The sequence below is a fragment of the Equus caballus genome, chromosome 22, assembly GCF_041296265.1.
Source record: "Equus caballus isolate H_3958 breed thoroughbred chromosome 22, TB-T2T, whole genome shotgun sequence".
Lineage (NCBI taxonomy): Eukaryota > Metazoa > Chordata > Mammalia > Perissodactyla > Equidae > Equus > Equus caballus.
In genome coordinates this window covers 17775346-17788666 of record NC_091705.1, presented here as the reverse complement: position 1 = coordinate 17788666, position 13321 = coordinate 17775346, and positions in this window count along the sequence as shown.

Here is a 13321-nt window from a genome sequence, read left to right as displayed (position 1 = left end):
CGATTAGAATATTTAAAAAGCAGTGAGTAAACAGATCTCATAATTAGTTGACTGCCTGTGTAGCCCGACAGAAGAGATTCTTGTATTGTTACAGGAGCTCAAAGGAAGCACCCCTTTTGAGAACCTAATGGACTCCCACCTTTTCAGGCCTGACCTGGTCATTTGGCACCAGAGACCACGGGGTCATGCACAGGACAAAAAGCTTCCTCTAGAACCTTTGTTGGGAGTATTTTGTTTTGAATGGGCAAGTATTAAGCTGGCGGATTTAGTCACTAGAGAAGACTTGAGGAGTGGATTGGACAGGATTGAGGAGGTGGTGTTTTATTTTGTCTACTAGGATTGAACCTCATGCTCCCACCAGCCAGGATAACAAATAGGATAAAGGACGAGAAGAGGTAAGGTAAAGAGAGAAGGCCAGAGAGACAGCCAGAAATTCTAATAGAGGTGGAGCCGATACTTTCCCATCACCATCTTTAACTCTTTTTTTTTTTTTGGTGCTCCTATTGCTTCCTGAACTTCCTCTATCATAGTACAAACAACTTGCACTGTGATTGCTTAATTTACTTTCTCCTCTTTCTAGACCAACACTTCCAATAGTACTTTCTGTAATGATGGAAATATTCTACATCTGCACTGTGGGTATTGAGCACTAGAAATGTGGCTAGTGTGACTGAGGGCCTGAAATTTTAATTTCACTTAATTTTAATTTAAATTTGAATAGCCACTTGTGGCTAGTTGCTACCATATTGGACCTTAGAGTTCTAGACCATATGCTTTGTAATGGTAGGGACCGTATAGGTCAGCCCAAATAATAGTAAAATCAAGAAATATTTGTTGTAGGAAGGAAGGCAGGAAGGGAGAGAGGTGGGAGGGAGGAAAGATGGTGCAATCTCACAAGTAGGCAAATCTTTGGCTGAGAATTTGGAAGGATGGTGTACCTCTTGGGGTGGAGAAGTTATTTGCTGCTCTATAATAATGAATTAAAAGCAGTAACTCACATCAAAGATTTTGGAGGACCAAACCTCAGTTTAAAAATTTGTTAACCCTCTCTCTCCAGGGTCTCTGCTCTCTTATATTGTCCGAGCTTTCAGACATGATACAGTTGAGTGTTTTTTAAGGAGCATTATAGTCTGGAACTCTGAGGAGATGTTAAAAGTCATTCCCAGCAGGTTGGTAGCTTGGAGAGGGTGTTCTATGATAAGATTGAACAGCTGGCATGTGATAGTGGCTCTGCCTCTCATAAACTGTGTGACATTAACCTCTTAACCTCCTTGCATGTCAGTTCTACCTTCGTAAAATTGTGGGGTTAAATAAGCTAATTTCTAAACTCCCTTTTAGTGCTGACATTGTAGATATGTATTAGGATACTTGTTGGCCTTTTAAAAACCAGAGCCATTTAATCCAACTTTATTTAGAAAATGCATTTCTTTAGTTGTCCACTCATCAGTATGAAGGATTTTCCAGTCTATACAGCTTCAGGTTGGGTATAACTTAGAAACTGACAAACTGAGGAGGATGCAATTACTTGAAAAAAGAATTTATGATGACCAAAACTTGCAGTAGCATTTCTTTTTTAAACGGCAGCTAGCACTATTTTAGAAGCATTGGCTTGACTGTGTAAACAAACACTGACTCATTTAAGTTATTGTAACTACTGAATTCAATATTTACAATGCTAAATTTAAAGGCATTCATTACTAATGTGTAGCCTCAAAAGGAGTATGAGTCACTTATTTTATCTCTTTAAAAAGACAAAATTTCTCCTAGTAAAAGATAAGAAAATCTACTAATTGTGCTTTATAATCAAATCAATACATTTTTAAAACTTAAAAGTAGTATATACACAGTAAACAAAATTTGGACACTAGAGAAAAGAGGAGAAAAGTTCACCAATCGTTTCCCTCACTAATAGCACTATGGTTAATATTTTGATGCAGTTTTTCTGTGTATGTTCCTTTTTATGTATTATGATTTTAACTATGCAGTGTGCATAATATCAATATGTTACTTAGATTTTTAATGATAAATTATGAAACATTTCAGACCTCCAGAAAAGTATAGAAAATAATCTAAGACACATCATGGATTTATCACTCAGATTTCAGAGATAAGTTTTGACATATTTGTTTCAGATATTTTTGTTTTTAAACAATAAAATGTTGCGAATATAGCACCAAATTTCATTCTATACCTTCCTTCTCTTTCCTTCCTGAAATAGTTCTCTATTCCCATCCATGCTTTCCTACTTTTTCTTACAAATATATGATTCCACAATTTATAGTATTGTGTGTTTAAAATGTACATAAATGTTGTCATTACAGCTTGCATTTTTAATTCATTATAAAGTATTTGAAATGTATGCACATTGGTACATATATGTCTAGTTCATCCATTTTAACTCTTATATGGCATGCCATTTATGAACATCCACAGATACCTAACCTATTGCCTGCAATATGTTAGTTGTTTCCATAATTTTTACGATTATGATGATTTTGTAACAAACATCCTGTACATGTTGCTTTACAAATATGTCTGAGAATTGTTTTAGGGTACATATCTAGATTGATAGACTGTATTATAGGAACATCTTCAAATATATTAGCTATTGCCAAATTACTCTTCCAAGTAATTGGACTAATTTGCACTGCTATCAGCCATATGAGTCTCATTTTTACCTTATTTTCACCAAGAATTGGCATTTTCAGACTTTTAAAGTTGGTTAATTTGGTGGGTATAAAGTAGCATCTCATCATTGTTTTAATTTGTATTTCACTCTTTCACTGATTTCTGGTGAGGTTGGAGATCATTATATTGATCACTTCGATTTCTCTTTCTGTGAAATGCCTCCAAATCCTTTGTGCTTGTTATTTATCTTTCCTTATTGATTTGGAGAGGTCTTTGGACCAATTTATTGTAATTTTATGAATATGTGTATTAAAGTATTTTATTTATTTACCCAAGTGAACTTCATTCATGTTTAGTGGCAAGTTATTAACATGAACATGATGAAAATCTTATCAAAAGTTTAAAATTCTAAGGTGACTTGAGGATATTTCATAGGTATGAAATCTAAACTGTGAAAACTATCTTTTTTTTTTTTGAAGAATGTAGAGAAGAACCCACACAGCTATTAGAGTCTTAGAAACAGTCCTATGGGTGATTGTAAAAGGCCAACTGGTGTTACCATTTTACTTTCCTAGAATGTCTTTTTTTCCCCACCTAGAAATAGAACTGATAATTCAAAAAAAACGTTTACCCTAATATTCTTTTCTTCAGCTGGAGGTCCTTTTTGGGCCCACAGACTACAAAATCTAACTTTTAGAGAAGTATAGAAGGTGGTGTAGAATTCTCACCTGAAAAACAAAATCGTCTTATCAATTAGGCAGTTCACAAAAGTATGGATGTTTTTGATTAAAGTCCTTTTATATCTTCTGGATATTGAAAATCAAAGCTCACGTACCCATGGTTATAGCTACCCATCTTTATTTCTCTCTCTTCTCCTACTCTGTTCACACTTGCTTTTCCTGTCAGCAGCCCACAATAAATATTCTCCTGCTTACTTCCAAGGAGGCAGATCTGGTGATGGATAGAAGCGACGTTATGCTGAGGCAAAGACACCTGGAGTTCTTGGAATCACTCAGAAGTGGGCTAAATTCTCACCCTGTCACTTTCTATCTAAATGGACTTGTTACTGACCTCCCGGTTTCTGTTTCTCCATCTATGAAATGATGGTATGAGAATTATCATAATAATCCTCTCACTCCAGTTCAGGGTCTGTCATGAGCCAGCCACCATATTAGCTATGTCATATAGGGGGTCTCATTTAATTAGTCCTCCTAATTCAGGAAAAGATTGGATGAGATTTAAGTGGTGGCAGCCGTGGAGACAAGTGGCTGGCAGGACACTTGGAAATCGAAAAGGCTACTGAGATGGGCAAGCAACCCAGAAGAAATTCCATGATGAAGAGTGAAACCAAACACTTTTGCAGAAGCAAAAAGCTCCCTCTACTTCTGTAATCCTCAAGGCACAGCTGTGGTTCTGAGAGAGGTGTGCAGCACCAAAAAGTTACTTATGGCTCAAGTACCACCAAGGGTAGCATGTGGTTTGCTTGAAGGAGTTAAACTCTTATTCATGGGAAGAAAATGCTTTTCTGGAACTGGTCATTCTATAATCATGGTGGGTAACTGAGATTTCATTATGCAGAAAGATTTCAACTGTTTTCAGCTTTCAAGGAGGGCATTGTCTGCAGCAGCTGCATGTTCCAAAAAGTTGAGGGTTTAATACCTTCGAGCATAAACACCTCCTTAAAAAATTTACCCATTGTATATGGGAATTATTCTAAAATACACATTTTGTTACTCTGTCTTTTTAAGCAAAACACACTTATGTAATTTAATCTTTTCTCCCTGAATCAAGAGAATCATTATACATTTTAGTTTTTATATCATGTCATAATATAGGATGCTCTTGGGATCTATTAACATATAACCGTCTGTTTGTGTTCGTCTGTTTGAATCCCGTGTCTGCCTTTAAAGTTTTATTCTGCTTTCTCTCTTGCTTTTATTTGTCTTCTGATGTGCTGTCAACCTGTTACAAACATTTATAAAGTAAAAGTAACTAGGCTCTGAGTAGAAGCCCAAGGAATTCTCCTTATAGTTCAAACAACTTCACTCAAAATGTGTTGAGTGCTTAATATGTGATAGGCATTGTGCTAAATGCTCAGGATATAAAGATGAATGAAACCTCTAGTCCCAAGGACCCCGCATGCTGGTGAAGTATAAACTTTCCCGTGGCTAATAGGCCTGTAATTTCTTCTGTAAACTTTGAGACACCTGTTTTCATTATTTGTCAAGGATTCTTTCTAAATTTCTGATTCTCATCTGCATTTTCACCACTTGAAGCTGGTGAATATCTAAACTTCCAGGAGTTGACAAATTCCTTTTACATATTAATGGCCATTGCATAATAGGATGAGCAGAGAAAACGCTGAGAGGAGTTGGTGGCCATGCAGGGTTTGGAAGACTACGAGGCCTTCTACTGGCATGGTGTTTAAATGTTCCACGTTTATGACAGAGATTTTCAGACAAAATGGTTCTGTGAAATTGAACTTTGAACTCCATCCTCTGTTCCAGAAAAAGATAAAGTAGACAATATTTCCTATGAATTAACAAGATGTAGGCACACTGTGAACAGAGGGAGAGCAGGGAAACTGGCAAGGTGAGCGGAAGTGATAGGCTCACTGAGCTCTTGGTCTGGGGACAGGTAGAGGTGGCCAGGAGTTTGACTTCTGAGGGCGGATGGTTGTAGCATCAACTTATGTTTGGGGACTGAGTTTTTCTCCTTACATGAAGTTGGAGGTGGCATTGGTATTCCTATGTCACAAAAAAGGCTCAAAAGAGCCAGGATCAGTGCTTGCATCTCAGGTTTTTATAAAGCTCCTGGAAAGAGACGTCTCTGCAACCAGGACTGGGCTAAGCCTTTTGCTGGTTCAGAAAATGTACCGTTTTGTAGGGTAAGAGTGCTCTGCTGCCAACAGAAGACTTAGTTCTGGATGTACCAGTCCTCAGGGACTGGAGGGAGGCAAAGTCAAAACCATCTGCCAGAGAGAGGGAAGCAAATCGCCTTAAGGATCACCAAGTGTTCTTGGTTTTCCCAGGGTTTTTCCAGTTTTAGTACTGATGTTCCCATGCTCCAGGAACACCATCAGTGCTGGGAAAATCAGGACAGTCAATAACTCTACCCACTCCCACCCTTAAAATAAACCTGGAAACTGAAATGCTAAAGCACATGTGCCTAGCCAGCACCAAAAAAGGTAGCCAACAAGATCAACAATCAGAACACCAATTAACTCCTGATAAAATGCAAAATGACTTTATAGTAAATAAGTTTAAGGAAAGTAACAAAAGATTATAATACAAATACAGTCAGCTATGCATTAAGGCAAGTGGATAATCTGTTAGAAATCCTGGATATGAAAGAGATGCATAATCAGTGAAATTTAAAAATAATCCAGTTGGTTCTTCACAGTAAAAGCAGAATTTGTGAATTGGATGATGTTACTGAGGAATTTACTCATAGTGCTGCAAATTATGAGTTAGAGTAAAATCTTAGAAGAGAAATTAGGGTAATGGAAGATAGATTGAGAGACTCTTAATACATATATACACATGATTTTTGTAAAGAGAGAAGAGAGGGATGGTTGAGAGGAAATATTAAAATGGATTATGGCTGATGCTTTTAATATTGCCAGAAAAGACATGAGTTTTCAGACTGAAAGTGCACACCAAATGCTGATCAGATTAAGTGACATAAATTCAGAAAGATCAATTGAAGTGAAGTTGCAGAACATCAAGGATAAATTGAAAAAATTTTTGAGTTGCCAGAGATAAAAAACAGATTACCTACAATGAAATGACACTGAGAGTGATGGGAGATTTCTCAGCTTCAAAAATAAATGCTTAAAAACAGTGGGGTAGTATCATCAAAGTGCAAAGTGAAAGAAGCTAGAATTCCATATCAAGCTAAACTGTCATTTGACAGTGAGTATGAAATGAACACATTTTCAGATGTGCAAAAACCAGGAGTGTACCCGTCACATTCCTTCACTGAAGTTACTACCTAGGAATTCTATACCAAGCTAAACTATCCCTTGAAAATGAGTGTTAAACGAACAAATTTCCAGATATGCAAAAACTAAGAGAGTTTATCATTCCCAATTCTTTGCTGAAAATACTATCTAAGGAGAAGAATTTTGTTTAAAAGCCACTATGAATAAGAGAATGCATAAACTGCATTGGAAAATATTGACTGTAAGAAAAGTAGTCACTAATTTTCTTAAAGATGGAACTAAAATTCTGGATAAAAATGATAAGGAGGATGGGAGAGAGAATTATAGAGGAGAGCTACTCAGGTGATTGAACCCAATATACTCAAATATAATGTTGTTGACATCTCAAATATCTATTTGCTTTTATTGAGAAAAGTCCCTTGAAATTTAAATACTTGATCATTTCTACTTTCTCTTAAGCAAGGGAGATTTGAGAAAAGACAGATTTTTTTTTATCAGCTTATTCCCAATCAGGGAGAGGAGAGTGGAAGGAAAGGGTCAGAAAAGAGCAAGTATGAAAGATTCTGGACAACTTTTAAACCCTCTGGAGCCTTCACAATGTGGTGCTGGGGTTTCGTATGATGTAGAATTCCTAGAAAGCTTGGTGAACACATATTAAAATGTCAGAACATATTTTAGTATCAAATTTAATAATTTTAGCTTATTTATAACTTGAGGTCATGCAAACTTCTTATTTTTTTCCTCAATATGAATACTTGAGAATTGACTGTAGTGCTTTTCTCCAAAGAACTTAAGATTGGAAAGTTTAGAAGAGAGACGTCAACACGGTGAAAGAAGGGATTCATTATGCCCAAAGGTGGCCCCAGCACGACTGCATGTATTTTGCTGTCTTATCCATCTTTAAGCTGCATGAAAGTTTCTCTTTGAATTATGTGAATGTAGGGCTTAAGTTTTTCTTTTTTTTTTTTTTTTTTGGCCATATATACACAGTTGAATACTGATATAGTCTCAAATTCTTTTTTTGCACTTTTCCTTAATCTCTGATTGCCAAAAGAAATACATTTCTTACAAAATAGGTTTCAGACCACAGAGTTCGGGTTTTAAGATTTTCTTTTTTTAAATGAAGACAGAGCAGTAGGTCTGTGAACAACTATTACAGAAAAAGGAAGAGACCAAATAAGGCAATATTTTAAAGGAAGTAATTGCCTTTGCGTGGCAGTTTTGAACCCACATTATTAAGCGGTTTCTGGCATGATACATGATTTTCCTGTATGACATCCTGAATATTTACCAGAAAAATTAAAGACACATGCGAAGAAGTCAAGGCAAACCTATGAGATTGCAGTAGGGCTCATTCATTTATTCATTCATTCATCAGGGATTTATATATGTACGCACACACATGCATGCATACATATACAATATATATACACATTTCTTAAATGTGCATTACAAACACACACACAGAGCTCTCACTCTCTCTGCCTTCCTCTCTCTCTCTCCTGATAGTACTCAATTCTGTGGGAAATAAAAGAAGTAATACAAAATCCATGATCTCAAGAGCTCACTTTATAGTAGGAGAGAAAAAGACATATCGACATACTGCTATTTAAACAAATGATAATAATTTGTGATTATGCTGTAATACAAGTGATAATACAGGCCATATATGATTCAAAGCTAAAATAGCAATATAAGTAAGAACATTTTTGAAAGTTATTAAAAAGAGGAAACAGTGGGAAATAGAGAAATTTGAGGAAGTTACAAAGGAAGAAAAGGAACTGTCAGTGGGAGCATCGGTGAGAGGAAATGTGCTGAGGCAGAAATGCCTTTGGTGTGCTTGGAAGGTGAGTGGATGAATCTGGCTGCAGCAATTGAGAGTGGTGGGGAATATTGTTAGAAAGGGAAGTACAGCATAGCCTGTTGAGAGTCTTAAATAGTGGCTGATAAGTGTCTTTGAAAGTTACGTGAGCAGGAAAGTGACACAATAAGATTATATTTGATTGGCAACTGACTATGGAATGGAATAGCAGGGGATTGTCTAGAAGCAAGATCAACTGCAAATCATCCAAGCAAGGGCTTCCAAGAGTCTGACCTATGTATACCACAGCACGTATGGAAGAAAAGAGACACACAAAGAGAATTAAGGAGAGAATAGTTAACAGATCTGGGTTATTACCAGGATACAATGGACAAAAAAGAGGAGAGAGAATCATAATCAACTGTGGAGTTTGCAAACCTGGGTGAACTGATTTTAGCAAGGACAGATAATTAGTTTGACTTGGTGAACTACAATGTCCTTTTGCAAACATTAGTGGAAAATACTTTTTTGAAACTTAAGAAGGTTACCCAGTTCAACTGTAAACACCTTTTAAGGAGTTGTATGCTTGCTACCAAAACTGAAGTGGGTTCCCTCCTGGTGAGTTAAATCAGACTCTCCACCAGAAGTAGTTGTTTCACAAAGTAAGATATAGTTGCAGCAAATAGGAGACCATGAGGACTCATTTCCAGAGTTATGGCGCATCCCCGAACAAACGGAAGCAGGGACATTTATTTCAGATGGGGAATGAATATTCAAAAGGGAGAGGAGGGTATTCACTTGTGCAGACTCAGTTGGAAAATATGCTTCCACATACACTGCAGGTTACGGTAATAAGGCCTCAGCTCCTCCTGGAGAGATCTTAGCATTCAACATAAGGCAAAGGTCACAGGCATAGCTCTCATGGTGAGGCTTAGTCTGGTTCAGGGAGGTTGGTGGCTGCATCTCCTTAACACAACAAAAGGAAAAAGAACAATTTGGTAAAACAGTTAAAATATCCAAACCCAGCCTTGAGTTCCTTGGGGTAACTAGTCAGTGACATGCTGAGCAAGTGTGCTTTGGGAAAGCAGAGTCAGAATCTTGGGGTCTATAAATGAGTCCTTAGAAATCAGACATTTTGGGAAGCTTCATGCAGCTTTAGAGCATCTTAAAAGAGAAGAATTTGGTTATGGGATTGAATGTTTCCTCCAAAGCATCCCTGTCCAAATGAACTTTTTGCAGCGACAGAAATGTTCTTTATCTGTGCTGTTAAGTATGTTCTCTACCAATTCCATATGGCTTCTTTTAATACTTTATTTTATTTTATAGTGATAAGAACACTTAACATTGGATCTACCCTCAATAAATTTTTGTGTACAATATAGTATTGTTACCTATAGGTACAATGTTGTGCCTGTAGAACTCTCCAGAACTTATTTATCTTGCATAACTATAACTTTAAGCCTGTTGATTAACAATGCCCCATTTCCCCCTTTCCCAGACCCTGGCAACCACCATTCCACTCTCTGATTCTGAGTTTGACTACTTTAGATACCTCATATAAGTGGAATGATACAGTATTTGTCTTTCTGTGACTGGTTTATTTCACTTAGCATAATATCCTCAAGATTCATCCATGTCGTCACACACTGCAGAATTTCCTTCTTTTTAAAGGCTGAAAATACTATTCCACTGTATGTATGTATTATCTTTATCCATTCATCTGCTGATGGATGTTTAGGTTGTTTCCATATTTTGGCTCTTGTGAATAATATTGCAATGAACATGGGAGTGCTAAAATTGGCAATGATTTCATGGATATAACATCAAGAGCACAGGTAACAAAAGCAAAACTAGACAAGTTTAACTACATCAAACTAAAAGTCTTCTGCACAGCAAAGGAAACAATTTACAGAGTGATGAGGCAACCTATAGTGTGGGAGAAAATATTTGCAAACCATATATCAGATAAGGGGTTTATCTCCAAAATATGGAAGGAACTCCCACAATCAAGAGCAGAAAACTAATAACCCAATTTAAAATTGGTAAAGGGCTTGAATAGACACTTGTCCAAAGAAGAAATACAAAGGGCCAAGAGGTATATAAAAAGATACTCAACATCACTAATCATCAGGAAAATGCTAATCAAAACCACAATGAGATATCAACACATACCTGTTAGGATGGCTGTTACCAAAAAACAAAAGGCAACAAGTATTGGTGAAGATGTGGAGAAAATGGAACCCTTGTATACTGTTGGTGGGATTGGTGTGCCTGCTGGGAAAACAGTATGGAGTTTCCTTAAAAATTAAAAATAGAATTACCATAGGAACCAGCAATCCTACTTCTGGGTATCTACCCATGTGGCTTTCGAGCACTTGAAACGTGGTTAGTGTAACTGAGGAACAGAATTTTAAATTTAATTAATATAAATTGATTTAAACTTAAATTTAAGTAGTCTCACATGACTAGTGGCTACCATATTGGACAAGGCAACACTAAAGGATCTCTAAGTCAACATCCTGAACATGTGGCTAATTCGTTCGGGGAAAATGTTTGCTTTAGCTTATGTGATTGAATTCTGAACTGTCTTTATTAACAAAAATTGTCATCTGGGAAAAAATTGTCCATTCATTGCATCAACACATATTTATTTATTACCTATTCTCTTCTGGGGTTAGTGTTAGCCACACTGGTGGAAACACAGTCATGGTCCTGTCCTCAAGTGGCTCACAATGAGTGATGTAATTAAAAGAAAATCACACAATTGCAAATTGAGATGGACACAACAAAGCGGGGTAAAGCTTCTTCAAAAGATTGTAATGATGTCTGACTCAGGTTGGGAATGGTGGGGAGGTGGCAGAAAAAGGCCTCATGAAAAGGCAACATTTCAGCTGAAACCCGAATTGTGAATAGGGATTAGCAAAGGAAAGAGTAAAGGTAGGAGTGTTCTAGCAGAGAGCAGCCTTGATGTGTCCAAAAGCTTGCTGTGTCTAAGGAACTGGAAGAAGGGCTTTGGGATGTGCACAACTTGTATTTTTCTCTAGGGAATGAAGTGGAGACAAATGTGTGTGTATGAATGATTTCTTCACAATCTGAAACTTTGCCCTGTTTGGGTGTAACGACCCTTAGACACACAGCTCCCTCTTGTTCTCTTCTTTCCTTTCTTCTTATTAAAACAGGTAAGTTTTGAGTGATACATGGAATGACTGCTCCCAATTCTTCACTGCCCCCCTGTCATAGAATTATATGCTCACACCCTTTGCCATGGGACATTGTATTATTGCTCCCCAGAGTACGTGGAGTCTATTTCTCTACCCCATTGTTACAGGACTTGGCTATGTAATTTATTTTGGCTAAAGGAATGGGAGTCAATGTGATGTGAGCAGAGAGTATGAATGTACTTTTATTATTTGACTTTATCTCTAATACTTCTGCCATCCTCCTTGAAGAGAATCTGGTCTATATAGCTCCTGCTTAACCATGAGGTAGAGACTTAAACCTAACTGGTAGCCTAAGCTAAATACTGCTAATCAAAGATGAAATCAGATCGGTACCAGCCATCCTGGTGGGCTAATCCATCTAATCCATTAGTCTAAACCACAGACATTAGAGTGAAAGAGAAGAAATGTTTTTTTATAAGCCACTGTGCTTTTTGGGTTATACATTATGCAGCATAATTGCAGTAGAAACCTGACTAATACAGAGGGTTGTTCTTTATTCTCACTGGTTGATTGGCTAATTATATATCAAAATATTCTCAACCAGTCTTTGAATTTTTTACTTGTTGAAGGAATTTTAGGCATGGCCAGCAGATGCAGAACTTGGGGCTGAGTATGTTTTGTGAGAATCTGTTGAAGCAATGAGTGTCTCCCACTAGTTTTGCTTAGGTAGCCTTGATGGTTATTCTGATTCAATACTTTTAGAATGACTTGACCATAGTAATGAAGAGGCAGAAGATAGGTACCATGTCTTTCCTATCCCATAAGTGTTCTCTTTAATTTAACAAAGCCAGGGAATACCTTGGGGATATCAAAGATACAGCTCTTCTCAGATAGATCTCACAGCTTAGTAGGGGAGATGGGCAATTAAAACAAGTCATTAAGATAAAGAGTGATGAATATTCTAATAGTGTAAGGGGGCTCTGGGCATTACAGAGCAGTCATTTTCTTCCCTTAAATAAGTTCATATAACTGAATGGTACATCATAAATGTTTGCTATTAATTTTTCTAATTATTTTCTTCCTGAACACAATTTGGCCCCTTCTTTCAGCTCTCAGAAACTTTACATTCTTGGTCTCCATTCCCCTACTTTTGCACACACAAGTATTTTTAACTTGTGTGAAACATTTGATGTTACTTTAGTTTGAGCTTAATAATTTTTATGCTATGATTCCCCTTAACTCAAGTCCCATCGTGAGGTTTTAGGTTTTCTACCTTTAGTTATTGTTTCTGACAAGAAATGTGGAACCCATCTTCCTTGTTTAACAAGGCATTATATGCTTATATTCCTCTGAATGGATAATTCTTCAATTTTGTGTGACATAATTGGTCAAGAGTTTGCATTTCCCTCTTTCACATGAAATTTTTGAGTCTTTGTTAATTTCCTTCTCTTGTGTCAGCTATTTATAGTCTACTCTTTAGGGTTTAGGAGTTTGAGCAGAGAGATTTTTTTTTTAAGGTCTTGTCTTAACCCTTAATAAACCTTGACATAAATTCTGTTGAAAGGAAATGAAATAAATATCTAGTAATATCCTACTGAATTGTAAGCCAGTGATGGAAGAGAGGAAGTATATGAATCAAAGTAATTTCTTAACTATTTTTCATTTTTGACAAGATCCCCTTAAGGGGATCTCTATTGTCTTGTTATCTTCAGAATTGGGTGGAACATGGAGAACTACAGAAGTTAGGAAGAAATACCAAAGTCTTGCATCAACCTCTTGTGCAATACC